The sequence below is a fragment of the Psammomys obesus genome, unplaced genomic scaffold (genome assembly GCF_907164565.1).
Source record: "Psammomys obesus unplaced genomic scaffold, mPsaObe1.curated_primary_1811, whole genome shotgun sequence".
NCBI classification, from domain to species: Eukaryota; Metazoa; Chordata; class Mammalia; order Rodentia; family Muridae; genus Psammomys; species Psammomys obesus.
The window spans coordinates 14637-32114 of NW_026589772.1; the positions used below are offsets into that span (position 1 = coordinate 14637).

The 17478-nt window shown below is 36.4% G+C and overlaps 2 pseudogenes; one reads left to right on the plus strand and one right to left on the minus strand.

Annotated features, from left to right (window-relative positions):
- The first annotated feature begins 3816 nt into the window (after window positions 1–3816).
- On the plus strand, window positions 3817–4727 carry LOC129675396 (olfactory receptor 5D18-like; annotated as a pseudogene).
- A 5243-nt stretch (window positions 4728–9970) lies between these two features.
- LOC129675399 (olfactory receptor 5D18-like) lies at window positions 9971–10907 on the minus strand (annotated as a pseudogene).
- Window positions 10908–17478: the final 6571 nt, after the last annotated feature.

Consider the following 17478-nt stretch of genomic DNA (forward strand, 5'->3'; position numbering starts at 1 on the left):
ATAAATTACCTTGGTGTAACCCTAACCAAGGAAGTCAAAGACTTGTATGAAAAAAATTTCAAGTGTCTGAAGAAAGAATTAGAAAAAGATATAAGAAGATGGAAAGATCTCCCATGCTCATGGCTTGGCAGGATTAACATAGTAAAAATGGCCATCTTACCAAAAGCAATCTACAGATTTGATGCAATTCCCATCAAATTGCCAACACAATTCTTTACAAACCTGGAAAGAATAATTCTTAACTTCATATGGAATAACAAGAAACCCAGACTTGCTAAAACAATCCTCTACAATAAAAGATCTTCTGGAGGTATCTCCATCCCTGATCTCAAGCTGTACTATAGAGCAACAGTTATCAAAACTGCATGGTACTGGCATAGAAACAGAATGGTGGATCAATGGATCCATACTTATCATCCTGCACAAAACTGAAGTCCAAGTGGATCAAAGACCTCAACATAATACCAGACATATTAAATCGGCTAGAAAAAAAAAGTGGGGAATACCCTAGAACTCATTGGCACAGGGGACAACTTCCTGAACAGAACACCAACAGCACAGGCTCTAAGATAAACAATCAATAAATGGGACCTCATGAAACTGAAAAGCTTCTGTAAAACAAAGGACACCGTCATAAAAAAAAATGACTGCCTACAGATTGGGAAAGTATCTTCACTAATCCTTTATCTGACAGAGGGCTAATATCCAGCATATATAAAGAAGTAAAGAAGGTGAAAAGCAGCAAACCAAGTAATCCAATTAAAAAATGGGGAACAGAGCTAAACAGAGAACTCTCTGTAGAGGAATATCGAATGGCAGAGAAACACTTGAAGAAATGCTCGACCTCATTAGCCATTAGGGAAATGCAAATCAAAACAACCCTGAGATTTCATCTTACACCCATCAGAATGGCCAAGATGAAAAACTCAAGTGACAATACATGTTGGATAGGTTGTGGAGAAAGAGGAACCCTCCTCCACTGCTGGTGGGAATGTAAACTTGTACAACCACTCTGGAAATCAATTTTGTGCTTTCTCAGACAACTAGGAATAGCGCTTCCTCAAGATCCAGCCATACCACTCCTAGGCATATATCCAAAAGAGGCTCAAGTACACAAAAAGGACATTTGCTCAACCATGTTTGTAGCAGCCTTATTTGTAATAGCCAGAAGTTGGAAATAGCCCAGATGCCCCTCAACTGAAGAATGGATGCAGAAATTGTGATACATCTACACAGTGGAGTATTACTCCGCAATGAAAAATAAGGAAATCATGCAATTTGCAGGTAAATGGTGGGACCTGGAAAGGATCATCCTGAGTGAGCTGTCCCAGAAGCAGAAAGACACACATGGTATATACTCACTCATATAGACTTATAGGATAAACCTACTAAAATCTGTACATGTAAAGAAACTAATCAAGAGAGAGGACCCTGACTAAAACACTCAATCCCCATCCTGAAAGGCAAAGAGGATGGACATCAGAAGAAAGAAGTAAACAACCTAGGAACCTGCCACAGAGGGTGTCTGAAAGGCTCTGCCCTTCAGACTATCAAAGCAGACGCTGAGACTTTATGGCCAACTGTTGGGCAGAGTGCAGGGAATCTTATGTAAGAAGTGGGAAATAGTAGGTTATGGAGAGGACAGGAACCCCACAAGGAGAGCAACAGAACTAGTAGATTTGAACACAGGGGTCTTCCCAGAGACGCATACTCCAACCAAGTACCAGACATGGGGATAACCTAGAACCCCTGCGCAGATGTAATCCATGGCAGTTTAGTGTCTAAGTGGGTTACATAGTAATGGGAAGAAAGACTGCCTCCTACACAATCTGATAGGCCTGCTCTTTGATCACCTCCCCCTGAGGGGAGAGCATTCTTACCAGGCCACAGAAGATGACAATACAGCCCCTCCAGATGTGATCTGATAGACTAAGATCAGATGTAAGGAGAGGAGGACCTCCCCTATCAGTGGACTTGGGGAGGGGCATGCATGAAGAAGGGATGGGCTCGGGAGGGGAGGAGGGAGGGGCTTATGAGGGGATACAAAGTGAATAAAGTGTAAAAAAATAATAAAAAAAGAAAAAAAATCAGTAGTCCTCCTATACATATATGACAAATGGACTGAAAAAGAAATCAAGAAAACAATATCATTCACAATAGCTTCAAATAATATAAACTATTTTGGGATAACTCTAACCCAGTGAATGAAATACTTGTATGATAACAATACCCAAGAGAAAAATTGTGCCATTAAACAACAACCAAACAACATATTGAGTCCAACTTTACTATTGAAATGTGTTTTCTCCAACGGCAAAAATTATGCATTTAGAAGCAAGGCCACTGAATGCCTTATTTTTGCCTATAATTCCACACCTTTCTTAAAGGGACGTCTATAAACTCTAATGTGACCAAAATAACATTTACTAAAGGTAAAAAAAAAAAATATGTTTCTGCAGTTTCATATAAACTATGTTTTGATCAAGAAATGAAATATGATTATTTTGCATAATGTTTTTTATTATCAGAAGTCTTCATATTGCATTACCAAATAAAAAATCATAATCCTCCTACATGACAAGTAACACAAAGAGAATATGAATGAACTAGGGAACAAATTAAATGATATGGAGAAATAGACATAAAAAACAATACAAAGAGAGTAGAAAGGTGAGTTTGATGCATAAAGAGAGTGAGTGGGGTGGGAGACAGACTTTTTAGAGATTCTGCTGGATTATACTGCAGTTATTTATTGCTGCATGAGAAATATATCCTAAATTCCTCTCACTTGGTTTTAACTGTAAAGCTACTTTCCAATATCTTACTGCAACATGAATACTGTCACAGGCTGCATTTCATAGAATTTGGAGCTCTAATTTGTTCAATAGCTTAACATGATTTTTAGTAAATAAATAAATAAATAAATAAAACTAGCCTATAGATCTAGAGGAAAAGTTAGAGCCTATTGATTTGGTCATGTATAAACAGGTAGGGCAATGAAAATAAGAGCTCAAGACAGAGGTAAACTTTAGATTTATTAGCATGTTATTAAAAGGTAAGCTTTGGTTCATGAGAGAACTAGAACCATCCTAAATGTAACAGGTTAATTATCCCTAAGCTATAAAGAGATACTGCTAACTATAAATAGCAATATAAATAATGTGCTTTCTAAAAAAAAGGTAAGAATCCATTTTTTCCATGATAGAAAGTGTACAAAGTACTACGAAATTAAGCAAATAAAAAAATACAGCAGTTCAAGGTGAGAAAATGCAAGCAATAATCATAATAATTAAAGTCAATTGAGAGATATGGAGAACTTGGAGGTATTTCAGTGTCAGAAATATTGGAGTTTCAAATATTGTAACAGAGAATGCATAACTTACATATTCTTGAGTTTTATTGATAACAAATCTAACATAGCTAACATAGCTAGTTATGTTATTTTTATCTTCTATGAACTTAAATAACTTAATACCACTGAAAGTTATATGTAAGTATTTGATTTAAAATAGCCCCAAACTCATCCTCAGCTCTGAATTTTATTTAGTTATCATTACTATAACTTATTTGAAAGGCTAGCTTTTCATTTAATAATTCATTTTAAATTTAAAATTCTTTAAAGTATTTATATTTTATATTATGATCAATATCTACATTTTATTATAAGTACAATATATTATGTGTAGATTTATGCTTTATCCTCCAAGTTTTATGAAATTGATGAAACAAGCTGGCTACATCTTCACAGTCTTTTAGGTCTTCTAGATTCTTACAAACAGAAGTCATGTCTCTGTCAGATGCAATAACAGCAGGGCCATGTTCACCCTCTTGGGCTTCTCAGATTACCCAGAACTCAAACTCCCTCTCTTCCTCATGTTTCTCCTCATTTACAGCATCACCGTGGTGGGGAATATTGGCATGACTGTCACAATCAAGATTAACCCCAAACTGCACACCCCCGTGTACTTCTTCCTCAGCCACCTCTCCTTTGTAGATTTCTGCTATTCCTCCATCATGCTCCCAAGATGCTGGTAAATTTAGTTATACTAGACAGAACCATATCATTTGTAGGATGCTTAGTGCAATTCTTTTTTTTTTTTTCTGTACTTTTGCGGTAACTGAATCTCTTTTATTAGGAGTGATGGCTCATGACAGGTTTGTGGCCATCTGCAACCCTCTACTCTACACAGTAGCCATGTCCCAGAGGCTCTGTGCCATGCTGGTGTTGGCATCCTATGAGTGGGGGTTAGTATGCTCCTTAATACTGACCTGTTCTGCTTTGAATTTATCCTTTCATGCTTTCAACATCAACTCACTTTTTATGTGAGTTTTCCTCTCTTCTTTCACTTTCATGCTCTGACACTTCTGTCAGTCAATGGTTGCTTTTCATTTTTGCTACTTTTAATGAGGTCAGCACACTCCTTATCATTATCTTATCTTATGTGCTCATTGTTGTTACCATTCTGAGGATGCATTCAGCCAGTGGCCGCCGCAAAACCTTCTCCACTTGTGCTTCCCATCTGACAGCCATAACCATCTTCCATGGGACCATACTATTTCTATACTGTGTACCCAACTCCAAGAACTCCAGGCAAACTGTCAACGTGGCCTCTGTGTTTTACACAGTGGTGATCCCCATGTTGAATCCCCTAATCTACAGTCTGAGAAACAAGGATGTCAAGGACACAGTTAGAAAAATAATAGATACTAAAGTCTTCTCTTCTTAAGGATATTATGTCAGTGGTGTTTGCTCAGTGCGTAAAGTGTATCTATAAAGGTTGATTTAATGGATTCTATTAAAATTAATACAGTTCATATTGCACAATGGAGTTGAAATAGAGTTTGAGTCCAATAGAAAAAGCTTATCTTTTACCTTTTATTTTGTGAAAGATTCAAGTATTCTCTTACCTTTTATTGTCATAGGTTGAAGTATATTATTTAATAGCATACTTGGTTAAGAATATTTCATTTCTTGATTGTTACCTCACTTAGTATGTGAAGAAAATTAACAAATATTACAGATCTCAAAAAAATGAGAAGGATGTTTAATTCGCTCACTCTTAAGTAATAGTAGAAGTTTAAGGTGATATATATGATTTATTCAATATACATGTGTGTGAACCAATATATCATATGTTAAATCTGTACATAATTATGGATAAAATTGAAAAATAATTATTGAAAATATTAATCAATTTATTTCATATGTGATGCTGAAACATTACGCTTTAAAATATTTGTTAATTCTTCACTGAAAATTTTCTAGACGTATCAATCTATTTTTATCATATACACCCCAAGGCCCACCTCTAACTCCTCCTAGAATACCCCAAAACATCACCCTCACAACTTTATTCTTCCTCCTCTTTTTTAAAAGACCATTGAGCTAAATTAGTACCCTTATATGTCATGGATGGGTGGCATCCAACCAGAGCTTGAACAATGTGAACAATGTACCAGGAATCATATTCTTGAAGAAAAATGACTCTTTCCCAAGAGACATTTACCTCTAATAGTTTGCTAAATTGGAGACTTCATGAGCCCCTACCACATCCATGTTTTAGTGTTAATTACTTTGATCTTGTGTGGGTCTCATGCCAATAACTACAGCTGCTGTGTGTCATATTTGGAATGACTCACACAACTCTGCCTGTATAAGAAAGGAATTACTCAAAAGAAGAACTACTGCATTGGGATAAGTTGTAGAGCAGTTTCTTCTGATTTGAAATATCCCTTCTAAAATGGAGTTGGAGACTCAGGAAACTCAAATAATAAACAAAATGTACCTGTGAAAACAGAGACTTGGAAAATTCTATAAGACCCCTTGAAGCTTTTTAGAGAAAAGGAAACAGTTATTTGGACACAAGACTCTGAAAAGCCATAGCATAGTCTTGAACCTGTAGAGTGAGCTACTATCTGGTTATGCAGAGAGTGCTGGGTTGCAGCTTTCATGAGTCTTCATTTGCACTCGCTTGGGCTTTTCAGCTACTTCCTGTTCCTGTAATTCTTCACTGAACTCTTTGTAATTACTCAATAAGTAAAATTATATTGATGCTACTAGTTTGACTTTGGAGCACTAGATACCTTAGTGGATAGTAGGTTTCCTTCCTGGGCTGAGTAACTTGGGTATGTGTTGTGTCCCCAGAGAAAAGTTTGCCTTACAACAGAGAGACCATTTGTAAAATAAGCTTAGAACAAAAAGTTTAAATCCACTATGTATAGTAAACTTCAAAATCTCAGCAACCAAACTAAACCAAAGCAAAACAAAACAAAGTGCCTTCATAAGCCCCCCCGCCCAAAATAGAGATCCAAGATGGTGGTGACCAGCAACATATTTGTATTTGTTCAACCATGTTCGTAGCAGCTTTATTTGTAATAGCCAGAACCTGGAAACAACCCAGATGTCTGTCAACGGAGGAATGTATACAGAAATTGTCATGCATTTACATAACGAAATACTACTCAGCAATTAAAAACAAGGAAATCATGACATTTTCAGGCAAACAGATGGGACTAGAAAATATCTTCCTGAGTGAGATATCCCAGAAACAAAAATACAAATATGGTATATACTCACTTATACGTGGATACTAGACCTATAGTATAGGATAAACATACACCTAAAGAAGCTAACCAAGAAGGAATACCCTAGGTAAGATGATCAACCCTCACTCAGAAAGACAAAAAAGATGGATATTGGAAGAAGGGGAAAACAGGAAACAGGACTGGAGCCTACCACAGATGGCCTCTGAAAGACTCTACCCAGCAGTGTATCAAAAAAGGTGCTAAGACTTTTAATCAAACTTTGGGCAGAGTGCAGGGAATCCTATGTAAGAAGGGAGAGATAGTGGGACCTGGAGAGGTCAGGAGCTCTATAAGAGAGCAATAGAACCAAAATATCTGGTCACAGGGGTCTTTTCTGAGACTGATACTCCAACCAAGGACCATTCAAGGATATAACCTAGAACCCCTGCTCAGATGTAGCTCATGGCAGCTCGGTATTCAAGTGAGTTCCCTAATAATGGGAACAGGGACTGTCTCTGACATGAACTCAGTGGTATGCTCTTTGACCATCCCCTCTCCCCTCTCTGAGTGGAGAGTAGCCTTGCCAGGCCACAGAGGAGGACAATGCACCCATACAGCAAATGGACATAGGTCCTCTACAAAGATGTATCAGATGGGCAGTTTAGGCTTCATGTGGGTCCTCTAGTAAGGGAAGTGGGGACCACATTGGACATGGATTCACTTGCCAGTTTTTTGATCACTTCGCCCTGGAGCTACTGTCTTGCAAGGCCACAGGGGTAGAGGACATGCTCAGTCTTGGTGCAGTTGGATGAGCTGGACTGGATGGGAAAGGGAGCTCCCTTTTTCTGAGGAAAAAGGGAGGGGGGATGAAGAATTAGGGAAGGTGGGACTGGGAGGAGAGAAGGGATTGGGCTACAACAAGAATATAAAAGGAATACAAAAATTAAAAATTTCAAAAAAATAAAGTTAATGAGATTTTTTTCCAAAAAAGTTGCATTATATTATCCAGAAACTAAAAGAGTACATGTTCCTAATGAAGTCATCAAGTCAATCATCAGCGTTATCTGCATGATAACTCAATGATCACTGAAATACTATTCAGATTCTCAAAAGCATGATCCAAATGCACATCAATAGATTATAGAATATGTGTAACAGAGGAGAGAACTCATCATCCATAACAAGCAAAGTGTGCAATTCATGAGACATAAATTGAACCGGAGAGCATCTTATAAACTATAGTTAGCCACAATCAGAAAGACAGATACTCTGCCATCTTGCTCACAGATTTGCTGTAAGTCGCTGGTTTTGTTACAGGATTTGAGAGTAAAATGATCACTGCCTGTGTGTCAGGTTAAAGCTATTCACTGCATACATGGTGGTGTTGTTTATGTCAAAATATGAACATAATTCTCCAAGGAGGTCAGAAGTAAACACAGACTGTGTATTAAAGTTGAAAGCTCTGACAGGGGAGCTAGAGTGTGAGCTCAATCCCTACCCTCCTGTGGAAAGAGACTTGCTGCCAGTTTAGAATTTATAACTACATACTTTGCGTGTCTCCAAAATGACATGCTTCAAACAGCAAGAAGGGACTGCACTGTGTGCCTATGTTGGTGGAAGCGGCAACTTTTTAAAGAACATATTCTACAGTGAGTTAGAGTCAACAGATAACAAAGAAATACCACAGGCCTTAAAATATTTCAGAGTATAAGATATAATTTCTAACTGAGATTCTTGTTACTGGTAAAGCCCTCGTGAGATTTCCTGTGATATAACATACCAACTAAAAAAAATACAAGGATCACATCTACAGTCAGAAAGTGAGGGCGATCTCATTAAAGCACACAGAGAATATGCGTATTCTAGCAGAGAGGAGAGTGACTTCCATGAATCATGGCTGCACAGGCATCTGCAGAGCGGAGTGACAGACTCAAGACCCTGGAAACACTCAGAGAGCAGGACTCCAAACAAATACAGGAGTCTGAGAAGAACGGGAGGACTTACTTTATCTATCTATCTGCTCTCTATCTTAAGCAGAAACTTTGTTCCATAAAATAAAGATGGAAATTTTTTTAACAAAAAAAGTAAAAAAAAAATCCAAATAATACATTGTAAAAGATAAAATTGTTAAAAACACAACCCATTCCAAAAACACTTTCGTAATATGTACTTTACCATTGCATATATAAGGAAAATCTGTTCATCATTTATTTAAAGTGTGTATCAAATATAAATTTTAATAATCACCATGTATACACAATAATTTGATCAAATAATAGCTTTATTAAGTTTTTATAACATCATATTTTAGATTATATACTTGCGCATTTTTCCAGTTTTGAAGACAGAAATGTGTTTGCTCCCTCACAATGATCATCACTTAAAATTATACAGATTCATACTGGGTACTAGAAAGGACACTTGAAGGAGAGAGTTTGACGAAGAGTTTCAAAGAATGGCATTTTTATCACCTATGGGAACTAGTACATGATGACTGTTCTTTTTTTTCGTAATATTTTGTAAAACATTTCAGATCACAAACAACTTTTCATTTAAGATAAATTAGAATTATTTGTACAAAGACTCAGATTTACATGAAAATTCAGTTAAAAATCATTCAGGGTGTTATAATATTTTGACATCATCTAACTAGACAAGTATAGTGTAATACAGGCTAGGTAGACATAATTGACAGTACAGTCAATCATTAAGAAAATTTCAAAAGTCTATCATTAATTATACTTACTTAAAACATATGATGTAAATTGAATTAATTAATAAGAAAGAGTATATTAGGACAATGAAATCATCTAACACAAGTTTCCATTTAGGTCATCCTTATGTGTTACAAAATACATGCACCTAACAGAGAAAAAAAAACCCCAAAAGTCATAACAATTTTGCTCAGTAAAATAGCTTTTAGATTTTGAAGCCAGTATTTCATTCTTACCTCATGATGTCATTTATGGCTTGTATCTCTTCTGAATAAAACTTCTTTTGGCTTGAAATGGAACTCTAACTTCTTTTGGCCTCAGGTTTGGGCAAGACTTCACGTGTGTGACTTCTGAAATTCTTAGAAGACAAAATTCTCACAGCAACTTCCTGATCTTCTGCCTCTTTCTTTCTTCCCCTCCTCTTCAATCTCAGGCTTAGGACTGCTTTGTTGATGCATCCATTGGGACTGAGCTTTACAACTCTGCATTATAAATTTTTAAGTTGCTTGTGGTTTCTACAATGGCCTCTCTCTGATGCCAAAAGAAGGTTTTCTTGGGGTATGAGGGCTGGAGGTAGGGGAATTGCATAATCTCAAAAGTATATTAATAATTAGAAAAAAAAACACCCTCAGCTCTGGTTTTTTGTTGTTGTTACCAATTTTGAAAGAAAGAAAATAATTTTAACTTAAATATTCTTCTGAAATCTATCTTTTCCCTTAATATTCTTGAGGCTATTTGCAATGGACAGCCAATTCACCCATTTTTATTTTTCTGACTGTATCCTTCACATCTTTATTCCTCAGACTGTAAATCAGAGGGCTGAGCATGGGAATCACCAGTGTATAAAGCAAGGAGGCCACTTTAAGTGTGAGCTGGGAGTTCTTTGAGTTGGGCACAGAGTACAGAAACAGGACAGTGCCATAAAAGATGGTGATGGTAGTCAAGTGTGAGGCACACGTGGAGAAAGCCTTGTGGTGCCCTCTGGCTGATTGCATCTTGATTATGGTGACAAAGATGAACACATACGACAGGAGGATAATGAGCAGAGTGCTAACAGCATTCACAGTGGAAAGTGAGAAGAGAAGTATTTGGCTAACAAGAGTGTCAGAGCATGAGAAGGCTAGAAGTGAAGAGAACTCACAGGAGAAAAGATCAATTGTGTTGAATCAACAAAAGACAACAGAACACGTCATTGTCAAGGAGCGTGTGAGTCCCCATGCATATGATCCCACCACTAGACTGTTGCAGAGTTGCTGGGACACAGCTACTGTATAGCACAGTGGGTTGCAGATATCCACGAACCTGCCATAGGCCATAACCACTAATAAAGTGGACTCAGTTACCACAAAGATAGCAAAGAAAGAGTACTGTACTATACACGCTAAAAACAAGATGGTTCTGTCTTTTACAACAAGGTTCATTAGCATCTTGGGAGCAATGACAGAGGAAGAGCAGAAATCCACAAAGGAGAGGTGGCTGAGGAAGAAGTACATGGGAGTGTGCAGTTTGGGATTAATTCTGATCATGAGGATCATTCCAATATTCCCTATCACACCAAGAAACGGTGTAGACCGTGAGAAACACCAAGAAGAGAGGGACTTTCAGTTTCAGGTATTCTGAGAAACCCAAGAACATGGCCCTGCTGTTATTTCCGTATGTCAGTAACATGGCTTCTCTTCTCTGGAATGTGGATTTTATTCTAAAAAGTGATAAAACAGAGAATGAGACTGGGAACTTGTTTATTGCCTGTATAGTCTCATAATGTTACAGTTCTTGGATTAAAAAGCAAATTACTCTTTGAATATCTTGGTTTCAGTATGACAAGGAAAACTACAGGTCACACATTTTAGAAATCCCAAACCATTTTAACAGCTTCTTAAACACAATATAATTACTGAGTTTAAATGTTTGCTAGACTGTAAGCTTTAATATCTATTGTATAATCTTCAAGGATACAGTCAGAAAAATAATACATGGGTGAATTACCTGTCCATTGTAAATACCCTCAAGAATATTGAGGAAAAAATAGATTTCAGAAGAATATTTAAGTTAAAATTTATAACATATATTCATACATTTATAATTTCATCTATATCAATTTATCTACATATTTGTATATCCATCTATCTATGAATCTGAAAAAAAATTGTGTATCTAAGCATTGGAAAACTGCATTATAAAACTGAGCATTTTTTCATTATCTTTTCCATATTTCCTAATGAATAAAAAACGTAGAACAGAAATAAGAATGTTATGCTTTATGGAGCAGGAGAGACAAATCAGTCTGAAGAGTACTTTCCTAGAGAGCTTAGGAGCAAGTGAGGTTTATTCTAATAACACAGGTTAAAATAGCTGGACATGATAACATGAGCTTTTATCCACTTCACTGGGGAGATGAACCTAGTTGGGCCCATGTGGCTTGCTAGCTAGCCATTGCAGCCGTTTGACCTTTCAAACCAAGGTGGATGGAACATTTCTAAAGTTACATTGTTGCTGCACATCTGTAACACATTGTTGTTACACATCTGAATGGCACACACATGCACACACACACACACACACACACACACGAGTGAGAAAGCAGCGATAAAACGAGATAGACACAGAAAGAGACTAAGAGACAAACACAAAAAGATGGGAAGGTTGAAACACAGACACTCAGACACATACATAAAGACACATGCACAGGCAAAAACAGAATTTTTATTTTTAGTATAAGAAAATTAAACATTCCAGTGATGTTGAAATACAGATAAATTTATATATCAATATCTAGTGTCCTGATACTTAGAGTCAAAGCTTTACATCAATTTCTTAAGCATCACATTCCTATTTTCCTTTCTTATCAAGATATTGGCATAACAGTTTTTAAATGGTGCTGCCATCAGTTATGAAACAAAGGAGTGACTTTAAACCATCAGTCATAATGAGAATTGTTAAGCCCAGCAGAGATATACAGGAATCCAGTATCAAGATAAAACATTGAGATATAATATGAGGAAATCTCTCAACTCAGGGGTATATTGTAATAAAATATGGAAATATTACGTCTTACTCAACGACACCATATATCAAAATGCGTTAACATCTTCATCCCAACTTATTTTCCTGAACAAAACTAATATCTACCTTTTTTCTTGCAGCTGTGAAGCAAAACTTTTGTGGATCACTGTTGAATCTCTTTGAATGGGAGTAATATACACAGTCTTGTATTTATGGCTTCAGTCATAAACCCAGAAATAAACCCAGGAGACTAAATCTTGCTAATCATTTGAGACCTTAACATAAGCAATTACAATTAATTACTTTTAGATGATGTAATAACTTTATGATCACAAACAATTTATTTTATTATTGAAATTACTTTATTTTTTATATTATTATTATTATTTTATTATTTACAATTTATTTGCTTTGTATCCCAGTTGCAGCTCCCTCCCTCATCTCCTCCTGGTCCCACCCTTCCTCCCTCTTCCTTCCCTATTCTGCTATCCTAGTCCACTGATAGGGGAGGTTCTCCTCCCCTGCTGTGTGACCCTAGCCTAACAGGTCCCATTAGGACAGTCTGGATCCTCTTTCTCTGTGGGATCATTAGGTCAGATGCCCTACCAGAAAGGATCAGGCAACCACTTTCATTTCAGAGACTGTCTTCTTAGCTTACTAGGGCACCCACATGAATACTGAACTGTCTATGGGTTACATCTGACCGGGGGTCTACATTACATGTTTTATGAGGCTTTGTAGGTCATTCGGTATTCATATACATCATACAGGGAAAGGCAAGGTAAAAGATCAGTATAAATGGGCAAACATTGTGTTTCTAGTACTGAGAACATACAAGAGCCTGTGCACAAGTTATTTAATATAGTTATTAGCTGATGCTGCCCATAACTACCCTACTCTGTTAGTTAGGATTAATAGTTAATCCTCCAAACTTGTTCCATGCTTGTGTTCATTGAACATCCTTTTTCTAAACTGTCTTTCTACAACCTAAAAAAGCTCTAGCTATATGCAGCCTTTTCCTTCAGTACCCAGATGATTTCATCATAATGACTTCCATTCCTTCTACATAACTGCTTTCACATTTTATAAAAATTAATAATCAATTGAATGTATAAACAAGTTTTGAAAATCTAATCATGTGGTCCAAGTTTGACAACTCATGAACATATTCAAGAAAGCAAATTCAATAAGGCAATAACAGTATAACATATTCAATAACATATTCAATAAGGCAAACAATTCAATTAGGCAAATTCATATTTTTTCAAACAATAATTATAGTTTTTTGTGTGTATACACACATTATAGCTATAGCTATAATGAGAATTTTAACTGTATGTTTTCTTCTTAATCTCTTCTATATAGAGAATTCTTCATATTCTTATGATGTCTGTATTATTTTATTTCATACATACAATACATGAATGCTTCTTTCTGAGGCAAAGAATACTACAGACTAAACTATGTATTCAGATGTTTACAAATTTAACTTAACTATTGGGTAATGTTCCTTATCTTCACAGGTACACTGAACAGAGAATATTGTAGCCAGCAAGAAAGTTTAGATAACAATGGAATAGTAGCCATGGCATAGATCTTTTATGGCCACAATAATATTAAAAAGTAAACAGTAAGATATTTCTCAGAAATTTTACAAATATATAGAGAAGAACAAATTCTCATTTATGACTCCTATAAAAACAAAGGAGTAATTAAACATTCCCATTAAACACATGGACATAAAATTAAAACATACTTGCATATAGAACACAGGAAAGACAGTAATAAAAAGAAAAATTGTAAAATACAATCTTATATCAAATAAGAAAATTTTAATATTTTAAAATGATATGACTCAGGGAACTAAAGTATGAAAAAGAAAATGAACCCAAACTGTTTAGAAAACAACACCAGAGTATAACTAACCAAAATATGGACAACAGTACATATTTTAAGAAAAATGTGTGTTTTATAAGAAATACATTTCACAAGCATTTTCAAGAATAAGACAAACAGAAAGAAAAAAATAAATCAAGTCAGATATCAAAATAGATTTATGACAGATACAAACGTCCTGAACAGAACACCAACAGCACAGGCTCTGAGATCAACAAATAATAAATGGGACCTCATGAAACTGAAAAGCTTCTATAAATCAAAGGACATTGTTATCAGAACAAAATGACTGCCTACAGATTGGGAAAGGATCTTCACCAAACCTTTATCTGACAGAGGTCTATTATCCAGAGTATATAAAGAACTCCAGAAGTTAAACAGCAAAAAATCAAGTAATCTAATTTTAAAAAATGGGGTACAGAGCTCAACAGAGCATTCTCAATAAAGGAATATCTAATGGCAGAGGAACATTTAAAGAAATGCTCAATGTCCTTAGTCATCAGGGAAATGCAAACTGAATCGACCCTGAGAATTCACCTTACACCCATCAGAATGGCTAAAATCAAAAACTCAAGTGGCAAAACACATGTGGATGTGGAGAAAAGGGAAGCCTCCTCCATTGCTGGTGGGAATGTAAACTTGTACAACCACTTTGGAAATTAATCTGGTGCCTTCTCAGACAATTAGGATCTTGAGGTATCAAGATCTAGCTATATCACAACTAGGCATATATCCAAAAGATGCTCAAGTACACAACAAGAACATTTGTTCAACCATGTTTGTAGCAGCTTTATTTGTAATAGCCAGAAGCTGGAAACAACCCAGATATCCCTCAGTTGAAGAATGGATATAGAAATTGTGGCATATTTACACAATGGAATACTACTCAGCAGTTAAAAACAAGGAAATCATGACATTTGCAGGCAAATGGTGAGAACTCGAAAAGATAATCCTGAGTGAGATGACCCAGAAGCAGAAAGACACACAGGGTATATACTCACTCATAAGTGGATATTAAACATGTAATATAGGATAAACATATTAAAATCTGTACACATAAAGAAGCTAATCAAGAAGGAGGACTCTGCCTCAGATGCTCAATCCTCATTCAGGCAAAAAGGATGGACATGAGAAGAGGGAGAAACCAAGGAACAGGACAAGAACCTACCACAGAGGGCCTCTGAAAGACTCTACTTTTCAGGGTATCAAAGCAGAGGTTGAGACTCACAGCCAAACTTTGGGCAGAATGCAGGGAATCTTATGAAAGAAGGGGGAGATAGTAAGACCTGGAGACGACAGAGCTCCACAAGGAAACTAACATAACCAAAAGTCTGGGCATAAGGGGTTTTCTGAGACTGATGCTCCAACCAAGGACCATTCATGGAGATAACCTAGAACCCCTGCATAGAGGCAGCCCATGGCAGTTCAGTGTCCAAGTGGGTTCCCTAGTAATGGGAAAAGAGACTGTCTCTAACATGAGTTGATTGGTCTGCTCTTTGATCACCTCCTCCTCAGGGGGGTGCAGTCTTACCAGGCTTCAGAAGAAGACATTGCAGCCACTCCTGATGAGACCTAATAGATTAGGATCAGAAGGAAGGGGAGGGGGACCATCAGTGGCATACATTGATCACCAAGAAACTTGAATTAAATTATGTTACCTTAAGATACAATGAATTTCACTGATTAATTTTCCCATTTTGTATATCATTATACATATAATTGAATCTCAACAGGGAGTATTTTCTTGCTGTCACACTGATGTCCCACAGAGATTTGTGCTTGTTTTCAGAAGCTTAGGATCATAAGATTCAGGGATATTCACTCATACATAAGGACTGGCATTTTCTATGACATCTTCAGGAGCAGAGTGAGACGTATAATATTTGTTTCACAGGTGGGTTGGTTGAATATTCACAACTACATTGGGTTTTTTTTTGGTAGAATATACTGAAATAATAGTTTCAGAGAGATCAAAATTTGAATTATTTTCCTTATGGATTATTATTGCATTCATAAAGTAGTTTTGTAAACCTTTGTTATTTGGTGTTTCATGTCTTGCTTCTAGAGTACACATTAGTATATAATATGCCATAAGCATACGTTCAGGAGAATATATTTCCTCCCTGGTAAGGGATAATCTTAGAAAGAAATGTTAGCCATTTAATCTTCAGAAAGACACACTATAATTACTGGTCTGAGAAAGAAATAATGCAAACTAAAGAAGAGGATGCTTGCTTCTCTGTTTAATTTTGTTATTAATGCTAAGTTCATCCACTCAATATGGTGGAGGCTGTGTGAAGAGTTTGCTCACAGTTACCTCAACACTGGCAGTTTCAGTAAACAACCATTAGTACTGTTCATGTGTTGTAGGCTATTATTGATATTTACTATTGATTTATCTTCTAGTAAAGCTTGCTGTTAATCTTCAGCAGCTGTATAACGAAATCACCACACAGAGACTGGGTTTTTAGTTAAGCTAGAACACAATGCTGGGCAATATTTACTCCCTCCTAAACCTCCAAGCCCTCAGTTTCCTAACATTTAGATTTCCCACATTATACTTGCTTTTTGTGAAATGTTAGGTCTGGTTCATGCTCCACATCCTCCAAGCTCTCTTCTCCAGCTCTGCTCTCCTCTCTCTCTTTGCTCTCCTCCCACTCAACTCCTGCCTTCTGGCTCCTCCCCTCTTTCCTGTCCTCTGGCTCCTTCCATTGCACAACATTGTTTCTAGTTGCTTTATTTTGTCCTGTTTACACAAGAGTAAGACAGGATTCTTATAATGAGTATCACAATACAATATCCGGATTGAAACCAGAGAGTTGGGGTGGGGAAATCAGCATTTGAATTAACAAGGGTAAGGCCTATACATTTTAAAAGAACATTATACCAACATTTCCCCCTTTAAGTCTAATAAAAGGCTTTTTTTCTTTCAATACAATAATAATTATGAAATTATGAAAACTGTTAGGTAAAATCTACATGTGCAATGTCTAGTCCATGTGTATTTAGCACATGGAGAGGGTATCTTAGGAGAAAGTATCTGATTATCCTATCTATCTTGACAAGTTTAAAGTTCTATATCTAAATTAATTTTTATCCTTATTGGCATTACCTATATGAAAAGATTTCTCAACTTCTAAACAACTTAAGCTTAAATGTGGTACTGTAACTATTTGGTCTTCAACCCCATCAGAGACTTGAGAAGGAATAAAATTAGTTATGAGAGTAAATAGGAAGTACATGTTAGCAGCTTCCAAAAAATAAAAAATTGACAGAGACAGTTTGCTGCTGAACAGTCACCCATAACTCTCTATAACGTTGGAGCATCATCTTCAGCCTT